We start from the raw sequence: 21,854 nt of genomic DNA on the forward strand, positions 1-21,854 counted from the left end.
TTATTCATTTAGGAACAATAAAAATCTGTTCCAGTGTTTCAAAGCCAATGCTACATTGTAACAGTACAAAAGAGCTTGTGACTGCATTTCATATTTAAGATTAAATAAGATTAATTCAGACTTTAAAGCAAACTGAATGCAGCTTCTAAAGAATTACTAGGAGACTTTAAATTGCTTGCTTGTGCTAAAGTTGGAGAGATGGTTACTCAATACTTGGTTTCATTAACACGCTCACTGAAAAAAAGAAACACTTGAATTCTGTTTAAACAGATTTTCAGCTCAGTGAATCTGAAGTAAACTTTAGCCAGGACTTCTCATATTTCTAGGCAATTAAATTTTCTGGTCCTGAAATGGCAATTATTGCAACAAGGTCAGAAGACCTCTACTTACAGTTTAGCAATCTAGACAACACGAGTAGCTGACTTAGTAGAATTAAACTCTCCCTAAAAACATGTAATTATTTTTTTGTAATAAATACAATGAACTGACTCCCTACCATACAGTAAACTCATTGGTCTAAGCTGTTTGGAAGTATCATTCTTAAATATCAGGATCAGAGATCATATTTTATGGCCTTCCCTGTACATGTAATTTGACAAGCAAAGACAGAAGTTGGGAGGAATTGTTGGTTTGGTTTGGTTTTATTTTTAAATACATAAAGTACACTTACACCTACTTCAACCCTAAAGCAACTGAAAAATCAAGAGTTTTCAATGTGCAAAACAAGGTGCTGCTTTAAGAGAGGCACATGAGATCCAGGTTAGGCAAGAGGGAAGGTGAAAGTTTCCCTTTGGTTCACAAAGGTTTCACTAATCTTATTAAGGGTTTAGAAAAGAAAGTACAGCAGAGCAGCCACTCTTCCCCATGTAGATCTGGGTATGTGTTATGTGACCTTTTACAGCTCTCAAACACACAAATCACTCAAATGTAGAATCCCTCAACACAATCATGTGAAATTTATGCTTAAATTTGGTCCAATAACCTCACAAAGAGAGTTCTTTTCTATCATGCTGCTGCTTTTCAGGAAAAGGAAAGCTTTTTATGCCATTTAAAATTAATGCCTGACAAAAGTACAAGTAGGTCAGCCATCTACTCTGCAACCTAAATTGGACTGAAGTTCGAGGAAAATGGGACAGGAGGCCCCATGTGCTGACAGCTCTTGCACTCACCATCACCACTGTGATTTTGCAGCAAATAAAGCTGTGCCACCACTGCCTGTGGAGCATTGAGACAGCAGCACGTAACCTGCATATGGGGAAAAAATCAGAAAAAAAGGAAGGTAGATAACTCCAACCAAGTTCAATTTAGTGTTCTCTCAAGAGAGGAAAACTCTCTCAAAGAGTCTAAAAAACTCTGCTGTTGAAAATTCAAGCACACAATTCAAGACTAATAACAAATAAGACCAAAGTTGATCACAAAGTCTTAGTAAAAGCAGGAATTATAAAACAGCCTTTTTTTGTCATATATGCTGCTAACATCAGCATTTTAAATGGTTACACAAGGATTCTCACTCAACTGCTACTAAAGGTACAATAAAACACCTTTTTTTCTTTTGAATTTAACTTAACTCATACGTCAGTAACCCCTACACTCACAAAATAGCAGTAGGATAGTTGTAACAGCTGAGAAAAGCAGGCACAAATAGCTTCACAATAAAGTGATCAAATTTCTTAAGCCATTTAAGTTTACTGCAAATCATTCTACACATGATCATAAAACAGCTTAATGTTAGACTCCAGAGAGTCTGGAGTTGTTACATCCAAATGCAACATCATCTTTTAAGCGAAAATAGAATTCAGTTGGTATTTTTGCATGGTGCATTAATAACATGAAGCAATCTCAACAGAAGAAAAAAAAAGTATCATGTAATAAAATCATTTTGGAATTACAACATCCAACTTGCACATGCTCAAAAGGAACAGCTTGAGCTGGATATCTGATATCTGACACATGTATAAACTACATACAAAATTGTCTATATGCACACAAATATATAAACCCAGATATAAACTAGAGTTTTAGCCTAGAGCTGTTTAACACATCGATATTTTCAACCATCTTATAAAAGGCACTACCAGGGTCCACCTCCAAGGCATTTTACTACTCAACAAGTGATCTCGTGTTTCTGAGTTGAGCTTGAATGTCTCACCAGATTCCATCCCACATTTGTCTCCTGTGTTTGAGCTGACAGCTGAAATATCCCCACACTCCTGCCCAAGGCCAGGGAGGGGTGACAATGAACACAGACACAACTGCACCACCACACTGCAGGCAGGAATATCTCAGTAATATCTCAGCCAGATCTCTAAAAGACTTTGTGGTGACTGAAATGAGTTACCTGCCTACATATGGCTGACATTATAAAGCCATATTTCCATATGGCTCCTCACTGAAGAGGCTGAGCAGCAAAGGAATCAAAAAAAAAATAATTAAATGGTTCAACAGCTGAAACAGCTGCAAGATGAAAGCTTCAATTATACAGAAATACCTTCCAAGTTTAACTGAAAATAAGATTTCTTTTCCCCCAAGAATAAGAAAATCAAGTTGTGTGTTTACTCAATGAATAATAAATTTCACATTTAACTATCTTTATCATATGCTAGAATAAAATACATACATAAGATTTTGAAATACTGAAGAAAAAATCAGACAATGAAGAAAACACGACAGAAATTTCATATAGAAAAATACTATTTATAGTATTTTACAAGCAACACATGTGATACTTTTCATAACCACACTCTTCAGGGTCACAATTCAAGTCAAGAGCATTTCAGCTGAGAACACCTGTGAAACTTGAGTACAGACATTTCTCACTTCTGGTTCTCAAGGCTTAAAGACTTAGTATAAACATCATGAGAAAAGTAGGTCCACCTCTAGAAAATCTCCTAAACACACAAAGTTAATGCCACCTCTAGTAATGAACAACACCCACAGTAACTCCTTGTCATTTTAAGCTTTCTGGAGAAGACAAGAAGTTTCTCTAACCCATGAAAAGAATCCCTCCAGCAGCTCCAGCCATGAGCTCATTAATTAACACTTGCTCCTAATAAAGGCAGCTCAACAGCTGAAATGAGGGTCACAAGGAACCTTCACACAATCAAATCATGTCTCAGACCACACTGCTCCAAAGTTGTTTTGTCCTTACTCCTTGTCTACAGAGCACACAAAAGAACAATTGTAAAAAATATTTTTTAAAATATACTTTGGAGTATCTCTTAAGGTTATCTCAGAACAGGCAAAGTCATGTTCAAGAGAGATGTGTAATTTTAAAAAGAGAAGACTAAAACCACAAAAAGAGATGGTGAATCTCGCTGTAAGGCTTGTCTTGTCATTAAGTATTATTAACCTGTGGTACAATATCTGAAGGGTACACACATAAATACTCCTCTAATGGTTTCTTTCTTTCCTTTTGTGTTTAACTTGAAATTCATTTTATACTGAAAAAACTCGTGCAACTGTCCGTATCTAAAAGATAAAAGAGCTGCTTCACCGAGGTAAAATAACTAGTTGATGCATCAGAGTCATCCAAAATTATAAAAACAGATAATACACTTAAAAACCAGTTATATTTTACATCTAATAAATAGCATTAGTAAAGAATGTGCTACGTAGAGTATTCAAGAGCTCAATACCCTTGATTCATTAGACAATATGCATTTATTTTCTATCTTGTGATTTATGAAACTGAAAGTGAAATGTCCAACTCTTGGCACCTTCCAACACATTGCCTACCTTTTCCCCTTATAAGAGCTATGAAGAATTTGAATAGTCGGTATATTTCATGGGAAGAGAAAACACTTTATTATCTACTTTATATTTGTCACACTACCTTAAAAAGCCTGCAGCCGTAAATGCCAATTTCAAACCAAGGAAGGTTAATGTTTATTGATCCTGTCATGGACCAGTGACACTTTAGCATTGGAAATTCTCCTCATGTGAGTCTCACCATTGATGGTCTAGTTAACTGTGACAGGAGGACAGTCTAGCAGACTTTTGTTTTCATCAGGAAAAACATCCATGACTTTTCAGGTCCACAGAATATAAATTATAGATATATTTGCATTTTTAATGCCAGATTTTAATTGGGAAGTCCACACAGTAACTGATTAAATTGGGGGACTACACAATGAATTCATTATCTACCAATTCACAAGACATCACAAAACTTCTGAGAGACAAAATTGAGTGTCATTCCCATGGCCAGTTACATTTCATTTGCTTCTTTACACCTTCTGCACACACACAGCTCTAGTCCATCTTTTTTTTTTTTTTCTTATGCTGAAGTACAAGGCTACACAGTTGAATCTTGCAGTCAAAGCCATTCACTAACCGTTTAATTATGAATTGTAATATGTGAAGAAAAATTTTCGTGGTATTGGTACAACACAGAAAGTTCACACTCACGCAATGACAGATTTTTTACTATGGTCCATTTTGCATGACATAAATTGCAGATACTCAAGTAATTAAGCTTGAAAAAACACTCATTTGCTACACACATGCTCAACAATTAGTCTTTGTACTGACCATGGTACACCCTGCTATAACTACCTGTTCCTTATCATATCAACCTATTTTTATTGTAACATCCACTGGCATGAGGTAAAGCTCTAAATCCAAACTATTTCAGACCTGCATTTCTACCACCTACACCTAAAACTCCTTTCAAAGGAAGGCAGCCATTCTTTCAGAAATGTTTGTGTGTTTATTCTTATTGATACACAAATTTAAGAATTTTAATGACGCCAAACCAGTGCAGCCAACATTTTGTTAGAACTCACAATCCACCTGCAGTTCAGGTTTAGGAACTTCTTCTAAAAGATGACAGATATGACAGTTAACACAGAAATCTTCTGTTGGTCTTCACTCTCAATAATGATGCTGGAACAAATTTAGAACTGCAGCATAACTATTATGCAATATCAGAAGAGTCCTAAGGTTTTTTTCCAGGTTCTCCCTGGATGCTTTTATGAGAATATGTGAACTATATCCCTGCAACATTCACTAAATAAAGAAGTTTCTAAAGATAGCTTTTTCTACCTAAAAATAGTGCAGCAATGGAGAAGGCCATTTGAACAGGTTCAGTGCTGGCTCACAGCTGTGACTATAGTCCTAGCAAAATTAGCCTTAAAATTACTTTTACTAATTACTCTGTGGTTCCAATTGACAATCAAAATGCATCACCACTGCCCATTTTCTTGTGTCTGGAAAGGCAAAAGTCAATGGGAGACAGCACCAATACAGGCTGAAAAAAAGTTCCTCCTAATGTCATTGATAAAGTAATCAGGACACAATGGTTCTTGTAGCTATGAGGAAAACTCCTAGCTCAAGGGATCCAATATATTCCAAGTACAAGGCCAGCACTTTTGCCTCTAAGCTAAAGGCACTGGAAATTTATCCAAATTTTGAAAACTTCTAAATTCATATTTTACAGTCCTCTAGTTAGGGCATTTCAACAGTAATACTCTAGAATATAGTCAGTGATTTCAGGATTTGGAGGTAAGTTACTTCCCAAAGGCTTACTCAGCTTAACACAGATAACCAGGAATTCTGTAGCAAGTTCTGAATTCTAGACAAAACCAGAAGGAATCAAATAACAAATCATTAAATGAATTTTCAAATAACTAACTGCTTGAATATTTAAGTTTCAGCAGCCTAGCTTTAGACAAAACTCCAAGCTATTGCATTTTCATTTTATATATATATGCCAAATCCCTACTTGTATTTGTCTTTCCCCTGAGATGATTTCCTCCCTCCTCAGGACAGGAAAACAACTGGAAACAAGACATAAATGTCTTTTTAAATTTATACAGTTGGACTTGCAGCAGCCCTTTTAGCATTCCCAGCTACATAAATCCTAAAGTCAAAGCCTAGGTGCAATATGCTCCTCTTTGCACATTCCAATAATTCTCATGAGCTGCTTCAGCTGCACAAGCAGAGAAAGTAGCTCCAATTTAATTCATTCTGGGAAGCAATGCAGAGATTCCTGGAGGATTGCAACAACAGTTGACAAAGCAATTTAACAAGAGCTGTAAGTTCTACATTGCCTGTTTCTCCTCATTTGCAGGGTTGAACACTGCACAAATTAATTGCTGTTGCATTACAAAGAGTGTTTCACAAGATTTTCATAAAAGCTTTTTTTTTTTCATTAAATGAGATTACATAATTTTGTTCTCTAACTATTCAATGCAATAAAAAATTGGAAGGCTTCGTGTGATACATTTTTTCCTTGGCAAATTCAAAACATATTTTGACTAGTGTGTTTATAAAATCTTCAGCTTTAAAGAGCCAATTTGTGCAACAGATTTTGATGGTATTTTTCCTTACTAATAAATTGCATTCCAGTGAGTGTGCTAGATAAATGAAATACTTTATACAACCCTGAAAATTAAAAAAAAACTAACCACTATAAACTTTAAAACTGAAATAATAACCTCATTGACAATTCAGACAAATCGTATCAAAAGATATTATACTGGAATAGCAAGATTCACTCAGAAAATGTAGTATTTTATCTGTATGTATGAAATATTTGGTATGTAAAATAAATATTGCAAGTGCAAAAACTAAAACACATAAACCCAATGAAATACCTTTAGATGTACTTGAGAACTTTGAAACCTGTTCACCTCTTTCCTGCTGTGCAATAAGGTACCTTTGCACTGGCATAAGAACTTCTAAAATTATTACTGTAAAACCAGTAACTTTGCTCAGCAACACATTAATTACATGCTAAATTTAGCACTACTCTTCCTTAATTACACCAAGTGTTTCTGCAATGCCTAACAACAAGCAGAAACTAAGTTGCTTCTTATCCAGCCTCTTTTGCAAGAAAAGGGAGGAGGGACAAAGGGGAGATCTCCAATCACAGTTTTAGTTTCTGTACAGGGCTGGTAAAAAACCCCAGCAATGTGGATCTCTGTAGGAAGAGAAATAACATCCTGTTTTATCAGAATAATCAAAGTCTAAAGCATAGGAACTATAGGTTATCTTGTACAGGCCAATATAAATTCATAATCAGTGCATGATAGTTGTTCCAGCTATTTGTGTTTATCAGTTATGGATCAGTTTGGGAATGACCTGGCAATGATTAACGTGGCACACACAGAGCACGGATTTTACTCATGACACCACATCCCACAGGATTTACATTCCACCAGAAACTATGGAATAGCCTATGCTAAACCAAGAGCTAAAAATACAGTAATTGGATACAGACTAAACCCACATGTTGTTCTCTGATGTAGAGATGCAACAAGCCATAGCAGAAGCAGCTGCTTATATATTAGAAACACCTACATTATTTACAAGTGAATATCTTGAAAGTAAAAAGGCAGTGACTTTTGGCTCCTTTCTACTTGGATCTTGTTTAACTTTAAAAAGTATTTAAACTGTCTTCTGGTCCTTCCACTCTGAAATATTTTAAGCAAGAAAACACCCACAAGTTTACCTTTAAATTGATGAATATAATTTTATATTTATTTTCTATCCACCCATGCATTTAAAATTGGTAAAAATCAAGAAGCAAGTTCAAGCATTATCTGCAATTCTCTTAATTACAGTAAAGACAGAGTCTGAGTGGAGAAGTGTCACATCTGTCTCAGTTGTATTTCAGCAGCTCAGGTGGCACAGCTTCAGCTGCCAGGGCAAACAGCAATGTTGCATTTACATTCATTCCATTTCCCTTCCTTTAAGACCAACTTTGGCATGTATCTGATTATAAAAGCACTTATAGGGAGACTTGTTTACATCCAACATCCACTTTACAGAGATTTTTCACTGCACTGCAGAGCTCAGTATGCAGCCTGACCACTTTGTTGTGGCATAAATTCATTCCACTGTCAGTGATTGGTATTGCTTGTGCCACATCCCCAGTTCTCTCTCCTGAGCCATCCCTATCCCATCGATTCTGTTTGGGAAATCAGGTGCTGAGTTTTTTTCAGGTCAAAATGACTCCGCAAAAAATAAAAAAGTTTCTTGCTGGACCAGAGAACAGACCCCAGACACAGCACAGGGAGATAAACACAACCACCACAGAGCACAGAGCAAGAACAAATTGCTGAGCACCACTGAAAAACTTTGATTTCCTGTTTTAGTCACAACACAGGCTATCACTGGTTTTGAAGTAACTTATCATTGCCAGGAGAAGCAGCAACAAACTTTGGAGGCAGTTTAACAAGCTACAAGATATTTTGGTAACACAAAGAACAGGCAAATACACAGAGCACACACAAGACAGCCTTCAGAGAAAGGCTGGTACCCTGAAAGAAAAGGCAAAACGATTTTCTCATTGCTTATGGGTAAGAGATTATATTATTGCCTTTGGGAACATAAATCAAGCCCATTTAATGACACTGAAATTTCACTGTACATGTCACACAGCTGAAGGGTTTGTATGTGGTTGTGTAGTGAGAGAGGACTGGTCAAGGAAGAAGTGGTGACACTTCTGCAATAATATTCATTACTCATTTGAAATATTAGCAACTTTAAAGGACACTTAACACTTCACAGAGACTTTGCACCACACGAGCACTAAGTGGTACCTACCAGAGGCCACTAATGCACACTTTAGAACACAGCACACACAGCTCCTCCTGCAATGAGCTCCTGTGGGAAGGGGAATGGCACATTTCAGTCTCACTCGTGTGTGTTGCATTTTTCACCTTCCCAACCCCAAAATTTGTATGGGATTTATAGGTTACAGTGTCCTAACTTAAACAGCAAGCTGCATTCATCCCAAAGGAACTCCATGCATCCATACCTCAAAGGAGAATGGATGACAGAACTAGAAGTGATTGATTACCTGTCCTAAGGAACTCAGCAATCTGATAACACAATATTACTTCAGTATTATTTTAATATTACTATATCATGTGAGAATAACAGACAATCCCACAAGACTTTTTTTTGGTAGCTGTCCCCAAAGCCACATTACCTAGAGAAACACCCCTCTGTGAAATGGAAAAGAAGGGAAGTTCACACTAACAAATATAACAAAACCTAGAAATGACAGAAGACAGCAGAATGAACACAGAAATAGTTGTATTGGCAGACTGTAAATATATTTAAAGCTCCTTTATTACCATTACTGCAACAATGCCATCACTCACTTTAACGCAGTAACAAAGGCAGAAGATGAATGCTCACAAATAATCTTATTTGAGTGATATGGTTATTAGCCTTCAAATTACAAATTAAAAGGACTTAGGAGCCCAAACCAGCTTTTGTTCAGGAATTTTAAAATATAATTTGGGGTGCTCTAGGACACTCAGCACAAAGAAACACCCTGACAATGCCCAGGCACTGCCTCCTCCATGCTCCTGAAGGAAGCCTTTCCCTCCACCCCTGGAAAATTACCTGAGGTGGTACAGAACAACCTCCAGGTCCTGGCCACGCCCCTCCTGCCTCCTACATAAATCAACCTGTTCTGGCCAGAACCAGGACAAGTCTATTAATAATAAACAGAATGAGTGAGATTCCATCTGAGCTTACCAAGTTGATAATTATTATTACGCAGTAAAAAGGCAGACACTGTACAAGCAAATTCTTGGCATTGTTTTCTTTTTATGAGGACACCATCCTGAGTGATGGTGACTATGCTGAGGAGCTACATTTCAACACAGCACTGAACTTGCTTTCACAAGGGATTCTGATCAAGACACAGAATAATAAGGGCTCATTCTTATGTTACATTTATTTTAAGCCCTGAAAAGAAAGAGTCAAGAAATATTACAAAGCTGGATGTGTTCACCAAAGCTATCTACCATTATTATTGGTGACCTGTGAACAGATCAGGAATCATGACTCATCTACTGCCCAAACCAGATTAAAAAAAGCCTGAGGAAATATAAAATAAGACCAAAGTCAGTGCTGATAGACCTATCTGGACTGTTTGCTGAAATGGGCACAACCTAAAGATCCTAATTTGCAATTCACATTTGGACTGTACCAAAACAAAGTTTCATTTCCCTGTCTTATAAATATGAACTAATATTTTAAGCATCAAGTTTGAGGAATTCTGAAAGGGAGCAGAACACTCAGCTGAACGTGCTCAGTGAATTGTAGGACATAAAGTGCTGTTAGGCAGGCAGATAAAAGTATAAATATCTGACTGTACATCAGAGAGATTACCCTGTTAGAGGCAGCAGGACTAATTAGCTAACTGGGCACCTAACAGGGTTGTGGCAAACTCTACATCTGTTTTATCTAAATGGGAAATTTTCTTTGTGGATGTGTCAAATTCTCACACAAGTCCTATGAATGGCCTTTTTCAGAAAAAATCAGATGATTGCAAATGGCTCTTTCCTGGATTAAAATCTATTAATCATTCTTTTGCATTTCTTCTGCATTAGCAATTGGGATAATCAACCTAATTACATATTTTAAGAGCAGCAGCAATTAAAATCTGCTTAATGAAATGATAATATCTTAAAATGCCTATAGAATGCTAATGCAGGATCCACATACCAAAACTGCCTGTTCATTAAAATCATCTCCAACACACACTCCTGAGCCAAATCTGCAGCCCATGGAGAACCCCACAGTGGAGCCAGGAAAGCCCAAGAGATTCTGTGACTCCAGCATGGGAAGGCCAGGCTGTTCTTGAAGGATTGACTCCCTGCAAAGGATCCACACCAGAGCAGTTTGTGAAGAACTGCAGCCTGAGAAAAGGACTTACGTTGGAGAAGTTTGTAGAGAGATGTCTCCTGTGGGAGGGACTGACTCTGGAGCAGAGAAAGTGTGTGAAGAGCAAAAGTAGCTGAGATAAATGTGTGAAGAACTGATTGCAACCCCCACTCTGTCACCCTGTGCCGCTCAGGCAGGAAAATCGGGAGTGAAGTTGAGCCTGTGAAAAACAGAAGGGTTGGTTGAAGGTGTTTTAAGATCTCACTACCCTATTCTAATTTGATTTGCAATATGTTAAATTAATTTCCCTGAATCAAGTACGTTTTTTGCCCATGAATAAAAGTGGGGCATGATCTCTCTCTGTCCTTATCTCAACTTGTGAGTCTCCTGTTATAGTTTCTCTGCCCTGTCCAGTTGAGGAGAATGATAAAGTTGTTTCGTGGGCAGTTGGCATCCAACTATGGTCATCAATGACACAGCACACAGAATAAAACTTTTTTTCACTTAACTTTCCATTTAGAACTCTGTTTGCTCAAGACAGCATGGAAGTGTACTTTGCTTTGGGAAGTTGCACTATGAATCAAAAGTTATTGGTTGATCATACTTTATCCATATGTGCTGGCTGTTACTACTTTCAGTTGCACCAGCTTTCAAAAATGACAAAAACCTCAACTCTCAGAGGCCTAAAATAATAATCAATGAGAAGGCAACACTCCCAGGTGTGGGTGTAACAGTTTCTAAGAATTTAATTGCCCAAAAGGAGAAAAGCCAACCACCCAATTTATTTCTATCTCTATCTGAATGACACTAAACTGACAGCATTCTTTATATGGAGCTCTCTAACACAAAAAAACCTAAAGAAACGTTCCGTAAAGGAAATGGTTACCCAGTTTCTCCTATATAAAACAGTGTATTCACATTTTGGAATGGAACCATAACCTCACTCAACAGAGAAAGAGCTTAGAAATAATTTCCTTCAAATGAATTCCCTCTAGACCTTAAAGCAAGTTCAGGAGCTCCTACAAATTAAGCACTATTTTATGTTGACCAGATATCAGATTACTTTGAGTGCTTAGATTATTTCAGGCAACTGAAAAATGAGTTTTGAAGCTTTTATCTTTAACTATTAAGGGATGAAAAGAACCTGAAGAATTGTTTTTAAGAATATTATTTAAGGACTGTGGAAGCAAGCATCCCTGCAAGTTAATGTTGCACACACGTGGTTCTGTTAAATACAGAGAGTTCATTTAACAGATCTCTACCTGTTTATTATCCATTTATCATTTCTCTCCCAAAAGAAAGCAGCATTGTTGCACTCAGCAGGGAGGTAGGTGTCTGTCAAATTGCCAAGAAAGCCTCACTTAAGGGAGAGGATGAGAGGTGTAAGTCAAACCAAAACCACGTCCCGTTTGTCCTATGACTCACTGCAGATTATTTATTGAAATCTCTATTTCAAATTACCTCTTTTAAAAAGGGCACATTAAGCATATTCACCCTGCACCTTCTATTTAACTTAATAAAGTCAGAAATTAGAAAAAACACAGCTTATTATATTCTCTGTCATATTATTTTAAAGTTAATCAAGTACGGTTGTGTATCTGCTGTTGAAAAAAAAAATATATATACATATATATTAAAAAAATCTTATTTCAAAATTCAGCTACTATCACTATGCCAGGTAAGAAGTTGGTTTTGTAATCCAAAACCCTGGCTGTGACATGCCAGGCACAAAAACTCTGCCAGGCCTTTCAGAGCCCAGTCAACATACACATTTTGTTGTTATATTTTGTAGCCACAGATTTACCTGGTATGTGGCAGAGATTCATGTACAATCACACATGAAAGTCAGATTTATGAGCCCTGTTTGTGCTCCTGATGCACAAAGACACAATAAAATAAGTCAGAAAGAATATCACACTTTTGCAACAAGGACATGAGGAGGAACAGTGCAGTAACACCAAGGTCAGCCAGTTTTTATTAGTAGCAAATGACTTATTACTTTATATCAAAAGCTAAGAGCTTGTAAGGACAGCAGCACTGCACGATATTTTAATCACAACACAATTAGGAAGGTACTTAGACCATACTTTCACATTCACAGTGTCACTTAAAGTCTGAGTAGTGCCCATTTTCAGGGCATATACTACGTTATATTTTACAATTTTATGTCAAAAGATGACATAAAATCCAGCCTTTTTTGGTTTCAGTAAAACTGTCAAAGAAATATTTAATGATACCATGCAGACTTCTCATTCTCACAATTTCTGCTGTTCATACTGTAGTCTGGGTTGTCATTCATTGCTCTAGGGTGTGTGAGAAAAGACAAAGAAGGTTGTTTAAATTTTTGGTCTATAGGAGCCTTGGAATTAGTTCTCAAAGCAGAGTCCTACAGAAGTAAAAAGGGTTAACAATATGCACAGGCCCAAAAGCCAAACAGTTCAAGACACAGGTCTCCAATATTATCAAAATATTTACAATACCTTGTGTAAGCCAGGACAGTTCTTAAATATTTGTACAATCTAAAAAAATTGAACCAAACCACTTTACTTAAAGCCTGAGAGACATTTTCCTTTTTGCCTTGGAGCTCACTACTGTGCAGTTTTACAACAGCCACGTTAGTTCTACCCCTATTTGCTAATTAGGGCTGGGAACCTCCTCAAATATTGACACATCCTGTCCACCAAGGTCCACAGGACTTTAAGCAGTGGCTCAAACAGAATCCCTCACAGTCCAAGGAACGCTCATCAAGGCAGATTCTAGACAAACATCGTTAGAGAAATTAGGATTATTCTTCTTGCCCAAGCAAGGCACCTTAAAGGATAACACATAAAGGAATAACACTCAAATCTTGTGAGAAATTGGACTAGAGAGGCTGTGGAACAATCCCAGAATAGAGCAGCTGTTTTACTGTCAACTCCAGGTTATTCTTCCCAACCCCAATGAGCCACCCAGCCACGTAACATTCATATTAAATACAGAATTCTATTCCATCACATAATACTTAGCTTGGTTTACCTCAGCACAGTCACATCACTCTTTTATTTCCTATTTCTTCCTTTTCATCTCCTGGGAATAGTTCATTGTTACATTAAAAAATCGGTAACTGGGTTTAGCTGAAAGGAACAGCGTCACCTCCTGAAGTTTTGGGGATTATGATAGAGTTTGAATTAAATCCCATGTTACCAAGAAGTTGTTAATCTCACAGACTAGCCTTAAATTCAAGCATTAGACATGTCATTTCAGGTCTCAGGCAACAAGAAAGTCATTAAATCACAGCATTTTTTTAAGAAACAGAGATTCTAAGAACCAAAAAGGCACTCGTGTAGTTTATATGGATGTTTAAAAAGCATATATTTAAGAAAAATCAAGCCACAAACCACCTTCAATCTGCATCTACTCTTCTCCTGCCTTAATGCATGAGAGGATGCAGTATTTCCAGAAGCTGCTGCACTAAGAAAACCAGGCACCAACTCCCAAACAGAAAACCACCTTTTAGCTACTCTGTGTTACAACACACATTTGTACAGTCATGAGCAACTCCTGACTGGCAGCAACTCTTAAGCAGCTCATCCAATTCCTGCAATAAGCAGGGAATATTCTTGGCCTGCATTTACAGGCTGCCCATTCAACCCACAACTCACCTTCAAGTTTATTTTAATCATGATTAGGGAAGCACAGAACTGACATATGGAGATCTTTAAGCAAGGAGTTCTCTCAGCTCTAGAGCAGGAAAAGGTGCCCAAATGCTCCACAGAGAGACCAGGAGAGCAAAACTTCTCATTCCAAACAGGTAAAAATAACAGGTTCATTGATTTCAAACCAACATTCAGGTGGCTTGTCACAAGAAAAGAAAGCAGACACCCACCCACTAGAAAGACATATCATCTAGGTATTTTCTGAAGGCTCTGTTTAAAAACATTCACAAACCACAATGATCTAGACCGCAGTCAAAAATCATTTTATTATGATGGCATTTCAATGGCATAAAAATGAAAAAAAAACTATCCAGATTTGTAAAGTGCTTCCCAGAGGGAGTTTGGAGCACTTGAACACAGAACAGTCACATCAATGTGGCACTTACACATCTCTCCTGCTCACCACACTGAAGCTGTGGTGTAAAGAGATCAGGATCTCTAAAATGATGCTGCACTGTGCTCAAAAGACATGCTCCTTATGCTAATAAATACCTGCTCCTGCTTAAGCTGGTTCAGTCGTAATTGGCAGAATGTAACTACTATCTTTGAAGGCAAATTGCAAGTTTGGTAAAAGATAATTTCAGGCAGGTACAGGTATAAAACAGCCAGATAATAACCTTAATAGCAAAGAATGCAATTAACAAGTTTTGACTATCTGAAGCACGGCTGGCGAACTCTTTTAGAGAGAAATAAAAGTTACAATGCATGTGTGCCCACCCTGCCCAAAAAAGCAACCAAATGGTGCTTTTCCACTGGCCTCATCACAGACATATGATGAAAATGATCTTTTTGTTGTACTAAAACCAGAATGAAAACTCAGTTGCCTGTATAATTCACCCTCACTATGGCTCTTATAATAACGCACTATTATTGTTTTAACTTTTAAAAGAAGGGGGAAAGGTTTTTAGGCTTTTAAAGAAGAGCTGAGCAGACCCTGGCATTAAATCCAAATGAGCAGAAGGAAATCCCTCATCCACCCCCCCAAAACCAAGAGAGAACAGTCTTGTGGCAGCCTTTTAAGCAGGTCTGTGGAGCACAAAAACACAAGCACCAAAACAAGCACCTAGCACATCCACTGGGGTTTTTTCACCCCAATCTGTGTCAAACGATCACACTAAAACAAAAAGGTACAGGAAACATGAGCAGTGCTGTACCAGTTTTAAATTATCCTGGCTAATCTATGATTTTAATCGAGTAATCCAAGCGTTTAGAAGTGCATGACTGCATTTAGTTTTCGAACTAAAAACTGTTCCAGTTTACAAAGGACGGCGTACAGCACTTTGCTTCTTTTTAGCTTATTTTAGTGCTCAGGCAAAAAGATGAGGGCTCAGAAGGCTGAATCAATGCTGAGGCAAAAGGCTCAGAAGACTGAATTTATCAGCCTCTGAGTCACCCAGAGCAGAGACAGCTGAGACAGAAAGACACCGCACACATCCTGCTCTGCCCTAAGCAGGTAACCCCACTGCACACATAAAGGGATGTCTGTCTTCTTTATATGAAACACAGACCTTTCGCTCTGGGACATGAGCAGATCCTTTCCACAAGCCAAAAAAGGGAAAGTCAAGGCAGAAGGCGGCAACGGCAAGACCGAGAAGCTCTGACTGAGCTCATTGCCAGCACTCAGGAGGCCCTGAGCTCTTTGAAACCTCATTTTCCCCCGTAGAAACATCTCCTCCCACCAAACCAGCATCGTTACCTGCCATCCATCATCCGGCAGGAAAAAAAACCCAGCTGCTCAAGTTTAGGACTCTGTCTTCGCCTGTTGTTCCTCCTCCTCCTCCCCAAACCAAACCCGCCAGCACCACCAAGGAGTGGGTCACTAAACTTCCCCGGGCCGGGAGCTCTCCCCTCCTACAGGAACCGAGCCAGTGTCGTCATCCCTCGCAAGCCCCAGCCCTGCCCTTCCCGGCCTGGCGCCCAGCAAGGAGAGCTTCACCTTCCCCGCAGCGCCAGCCCCGACCGCCCTGCGGTGGAGTTTCCCCGGGGGTCGTTCCCCGGCCTGGCCCGCACCCCCCGCCCGCCATTCTCCGACGGGGATCCCAACCCGGCCCCCGGCTGGAGCCTCTCCCCAAGGCAGAGCCCCGGGGCGCTCACCTGCAGCGCCGGGAGCTGCCCGTGTGCCGTGCCCGGCGGGGATGGGGAAAGGGGGGGTGAGGAGACGGTGAGAGCGCGGCGGAACCGACCCGAGCACTGCGCTCCGCTCGGCGCCGCCACCGCCGCTGCGGCCGCCGCCCCCGCCCGCCCCCTGGCACCCGCCCAGCCGCCTCCCCATTGGCGGAGAGCGCGGGCGAGCTGCCGCTTTGCCGTCGCCTATTGGCTCTCCGGGAGAGTCAATCAACGCCGCTTCCTCGTCGTGGGGTGGGGGGGGGGGCGCGGTGAGGGGCGGTGCGCGCGCCCGCGGCCGGCGGGGTCTGCCCCGAGCTGCGCGCGCGACACCGCCCCACCATCCCGGACCCGGAGCTGGACTTGGAACTGGACCGGGCTCACTCCGGGGGCTCCGATCACCCCCCAGACCCGGCTTGGGCTCACCCCGGGGGCTTTGACCGGCTTCGGACTCGGCCCCGGCTCACTCTGGGGGGCTCTGACCACCCCTAGACCCGGACCCGGCTCACCCCGGGTGACTCCGACCACCTTCAGACCCGGCCTGGGATCACCCCGGGGGACTCCGACCGCCCCCAGACCCGGACCCGGTTCACTCTGGGGGGCTCCAACCGCCCTCAGACCGTGACCGGGCTCACCCCGGGGGGCTCCGACCGCCCCCAGACCCGGACTGGGCTCACTCTGGGGGGCTCCAACCGCCCCCAGACCCGGTTCACCCCAGGAGACTCCGACTGCCCTCAGACCCGGCTGGGGCTCACCTCTGGGGCTCTGATCTCCCCCAGGCCCGGCTCGGGCTCACCCCGGGGGGCTCTGATCTCCCCCAGACCCGGCCCCGGTTCACCCCGAGGGCTCTGATCACCCTCAGACCCGGCTGGGGCTCACCCCTGGGGCTCTGACCGCCCCTGGCCCCGGCTCGGGCTCAGCCCAGGGCTCTGATCCCCCCCAGACCCGGCTGGGGCTCACCCCTGGGGCTCTGATTCCCCCCCAGACCCGGCCCGGGCTCACCCCTGGGGCTCTCACCCCCAGCCCCGGCTCCCCCCGGCTCTCCAGGTATCCGAGCGCAGGACCCCGTGACAGGGCGGCGATAACACCACCCCGTCCCTGTCCCGTTTGCACCGCCGGGCGCTGTGAAGGAGCAGATGTCCTTTCCCCGAGCTGTGAGCGAGCTGACAGATCCCACAGGGAAGTGTCGGGCACTTTTCCCCGCCCGGGCTCAAGGACGGGGCCACCTCTGACACGGCGCTGCTGCTTTGGCTACACCGCTGTTCTCCCCCACTATCACAACTTCTCTCCTTCTCCTATCTTTGGGATTTATTTGTTTTATACAGAGAACTATTTAAGGTTCCAAGCAGCACCAGCCGCCACCACGGTGACCTTCTTCCGTCCCTCTTCAGCCTTTGCCTTCTCCGCCTCTGGTTTGTGCATTTCCCTCCCATCTGCCCTTCCCATCGCTGCTGTCCCCGGGGACAGCCTGGTTTGAGGACAGCAGGAGCTCTGGATCGCTGGGTAGGGCTGCAAAAACAGTCCTGAGAGGATTTTCCTCTTGGCCGTGTTTCTCTTAGGCAAGTCCGCATGGAATGGGATTGATGCCAAGTCTTTCCTGTGCTCAGTCTGTGACTCATTAACTTAAGGGTTGAGCTCAGTAGGATTGTAAGACCATAGCGCTGGGGTAAAATTTATCTCCTGAAAGTCTTTGACAAATGGATTTGAGTTAATTGCTATTTAAATTTGACTGAAATTTGGTCAGTGTAAAGTCAGGTAAGGTTCCTAAGATTGAACATGGTTTTTTCCTTCCCTAGTCTCCCTTTCTTCACTCTCCTGTGTTGAAAGTTAACAGTCCACGTACGAAAAGACAAATCTTGTCATTTATTGTTTCTTATTCTTCTGACCAGAGCTGCACTTTAGTTTCCTACAATGTCTCTCATTAACGTGACATTGAACTTTCCTCACAGCACACTACAAGGGACATATACCATCATAAATCTTTCTGTAAGGAATTAAGCTTCTATTTTGCCTAGAGCGTTGTCAAAGCTGGAATTTCTCCGTGCCAGAACACTTAAGACTTTCTTCAATCTAACATCAAAACAGTCATTCATCTCTTTGTTTGCTCAAATAATGCTCAAACTTGTTCAGAGATGGAAGAAACAGAACAGGAATTCAGCGTAAATTCAGCAGTCCCCACAGAGTTCATACTGTGATGAAAGAAAGGGAATTCCAGTTTGGCAGAGGGCAGAACCTGCAGCCTGGGGTGCACTGACACAGAAAATCCCCAACCATTCCACATGGAGTTCATTGAATGCCACCACCTTGTGCCCTAAAATCACTCCACTGTGCACAAATCCAGTGCTGATGCATCTGTGAAAACCAGGGCCCACATCCTTATCTTAGCTCAGTTTGGAGACAATTGCTGTAAAAGGAGTAAGAAATGTATCTTCAAGTCCTGAGTCTGGTGGAACAAACTATCAGACAGATATTTTGAAGAAAATATTCTTCAAATCAGCTGTTCCTATGCATTGACTTTGGTAGGCTGATGAACTGCTTATATATATTATATATATATTAAAAAACATATATATATTACATTATAATATGTGCATGGAAATTGTAGACAATTTATTACTCTATTTACATCTATTTTACTGTATTTCCATATATACACCTACTATACTTTTAAAATATAAAATATAAAATATAAAATACATACACATGTATAGGTACAATGAATTTAGCCCTTGTGTCATAGTGGAAAGGCAGTGTGTTATTTTGGGAATCATCTTCATATGGAATTTGAATTGGTTCTGGCTTCCAAGGGAATGGAGATGGATCAGAAAGGAGGAATTTGCACAACATTTTTGTACAAACTAGAAATTTTAGTACAACCTGAGAAATAACACCTGTGTTTTCCAATGTTTCCACTTTATCATCTTTATAATTCAACTAGCATCTTTATGGCTGCTATGAAACATATTTATAAATGCTATGAAAATAATTTTGAAGATAAAAAAAGCAGGACTATTACCTAGAAAAAAATAAAGCTTACCAAAAGGCAATTTTTATGAACACCTTCATTTAATATTTGGAGCTTTCTCAAGGTGCCACTTTAAAGAATAATTAATAATGATAATTTTTTAGCTGCTGAATATTCTTTTCTGTCTGCAAGGTGTTTTCTATCCTTTTGACACTTAAATTAAAAATACCTGGACACCTTTGGAAGCCACTAAGACAGTAACAGTTATCAGAGTCTTGAAAATACATATTTAACTGCAAAGTTTTTACCCCATTCCAAGGGTAGCATTTGGAAGCAACATTATTAGAGTCACCTTAGGGTATTTTTGTAATCAACCCTATTGCTCTTCCTGTGAAGAATGCAGAATTTGTCTGCACTGGGGTTAATACACATGCAGGTACAGTAATTTGACTGCATTACTTATAGTAACACAGTTTAATGTCTGTATAAATATATACAGGGCTTGAGGCTACATGCACTGAATAAATACATATATTGCACTCAAAAAACTGCTTGGGGAAATCCACCTCACTGGTTAATAAAGTATTATTTCTTTCAATTTATCAAATGTAAATTAGCTTTATGTATATGCAAAGATTAAGTTTTCCTCGTAGTGAATTAAAGGAGATTAGTGGTCTAATTATATCTGTCATCAGTGATGCAAGATCCCAGCAAAATGACACCATTATGATGCCATAAATAATTTACTTATGTAGAGAATCACACTTTACCACATTAATCATTTTGATTTTAGCATTTTAATTTCATTTTTTTTCCTAAATATTAAAAAGCAGTTGTTCACTGCATGTTTTCAGTCGCCTTAAAAATGTGACATCCAGTGAAAGGTTACCTTAATCTTTTTCCTTAGAAGAATAGTCTATCCAGCCCCACTGGTGAATATTTGATTCAGATTGTTAAGAACAGGACAGGAAGTTTATGGGAAAAAAAAATCCTCTCATTTTAGATAAGTATCCCACGGTTATTTTTACTTTTAACACAATCTATTTTTAAATGTGCTTCTTGTTTCTTCTGCTGTCCTCAGAAATTCCATGTGTCCTTTCAGGCACTGGTCCCTTCCCTGTAAAGAAATTCTGTCTCTTGCCTTCATTCAGAACAAATTCTGTGTTTCTTGACTGCTGCCACAACATTTCAGCATTCCCTTCAAACTCCTTCTCTCTAGCTAAGAAACTCCATGAGTTATAATCTTTATTTACACTTTAAATGTAAATTTAAATCCCAAACTATATGTTGATTGCAAATGTAATGCCATTAGTGACCATATATGCCAAGCAATGACAATGACACTTAGATTATTAAATTTAATTCCACTCAAATCAATCAATTTCACTGTTTCACTGCCCAACTTTTACTAGGAAAGAACCTTTCAAATAAAAGCCATGTTCTTGTCTGAAATATTTCTTGTTGTCTCCTCGTTCTTCACATTACTGTTTTTAATTCCTGTTTCATACTGTCCAAGCTTTCTATTTTACAACAATTATCTGTGACTCAGATGTGAATGATTTGCTTTTAATAGATACGAAATTGGAGAATAATTAAGGCATAGAAGACTTTCTGTCAAAAGTATCTATGTGATCATCATTACTTTCAAAGTTCAAGTATGGAGAGCTTGCCTAGGCTTTGATGGCAACTTAAAAAAGGTGGAAAAACAGAGTCCAGCTCACACAACTTCCTGCAATTCAGTATAAAACAACCAATTTTTCCAAGATACTCATTTGTGTTCCTATTTCCTCTTAATAATCGAATTTTTAACCAAATTGTGGCTAAAATCAGCTTTTCCCTGCTACCCACATATGCTTTCTGCAGAGAACACAGGAATAAAGTTTCTGTTTTTATTTTTTTTTTAAGAAGCCCTGCAGATCAGCATAAATGGATACCTCTGCACCATGGGGCAGAGTCCTTCCCACTGACCCAAAGGCTGCAGTGAACTCTTGTTCATAAAGCAGTATGGAATATCAGCTCCCTTCTGCAATTCCCATCCAAGTCAACTGAACAGCAACAGCACCAGTTTATGGGGACCCAGTAAAGCCCTTCCTTTGCCACAGATAAATGTGCTCTCCCTGACATGTCCTGCTGATGAAATGCAGGGCTATATATCTTCTGTGAAATGCCTATTGTTTTGCAGAGTTTATAGCAGGAAGTGAATCAGGAGACAGGGACATTTTAGGCAGAAGTCCTATTGTAAAGCCAACAGTAATGAAGTAGCTTTATGAATAATACAGTTTCTTTTATAGTAATTAAGTTCCTCAAGCCATGTACAGAAACTATTCTCTGGGAATCTTATTAATTCCTTCCATGTCAAAGAATTAATAGGGAGAAAGGTTAGTGCCCAGGAAGCAAGCCCCTCTTATTCAACTCTAACAATACACTCCTTCTACACTGATGCCATTATAACTATTCCTGTA

The 21,854-nt window shown here is 40.1% G+C and overlaps 2 protein-coding genes across 6 annotated transcripts in view; one reads left to right on the forward strand and one right to left on the reverse strand.

The window, feature by feature from the left end:
• Nucleotides 1-16,536, reverse strand: part of PACSIN2 (protein kinase C and casein kinase substrate in neurons 2) — a 49,493-nt gene extending 32,957 nt beyond the window's left edge. For 3 of the 5 annotated variants that reach the window (XM_083859313.1, XM_083859312.1, XM_083859307.1), the window contains exon 1: nucleotides 16,419-16,536. The gene's annotated coding sequence lies outside the window, so the exon portion shown is untranslated. Of the gene's footprint in view, nucleotides 1-1,169; nucleotides 1,246-16,020; nucleotides 16,155-16,418 lie in introns of those variants that run through there. The other 2 variants (XM_083859309.1, XM_083859308.1) reach the window with 2 other exon arrangements.
• The window catches only part of TSPO (translocator protein), a 122,580-nt gene that overhangs the window by 49,917 nt on the left and 50,809 nt on the right, over nucleotides 1-21,854 (forward strand). The window lies entirely within an intron of this gene.

Source organism: Zosterops lateralis (genome assembly GCF_965231275.1).
Source record: "Zosterops lateralis genome assembly, chromosome: 4".
Lineage (NCBI taxonomy): Eukaryota > Metazoa > Chordata > Aves > Passeriformes > Zosteropidae > Zosterops > Zosterops lateralis.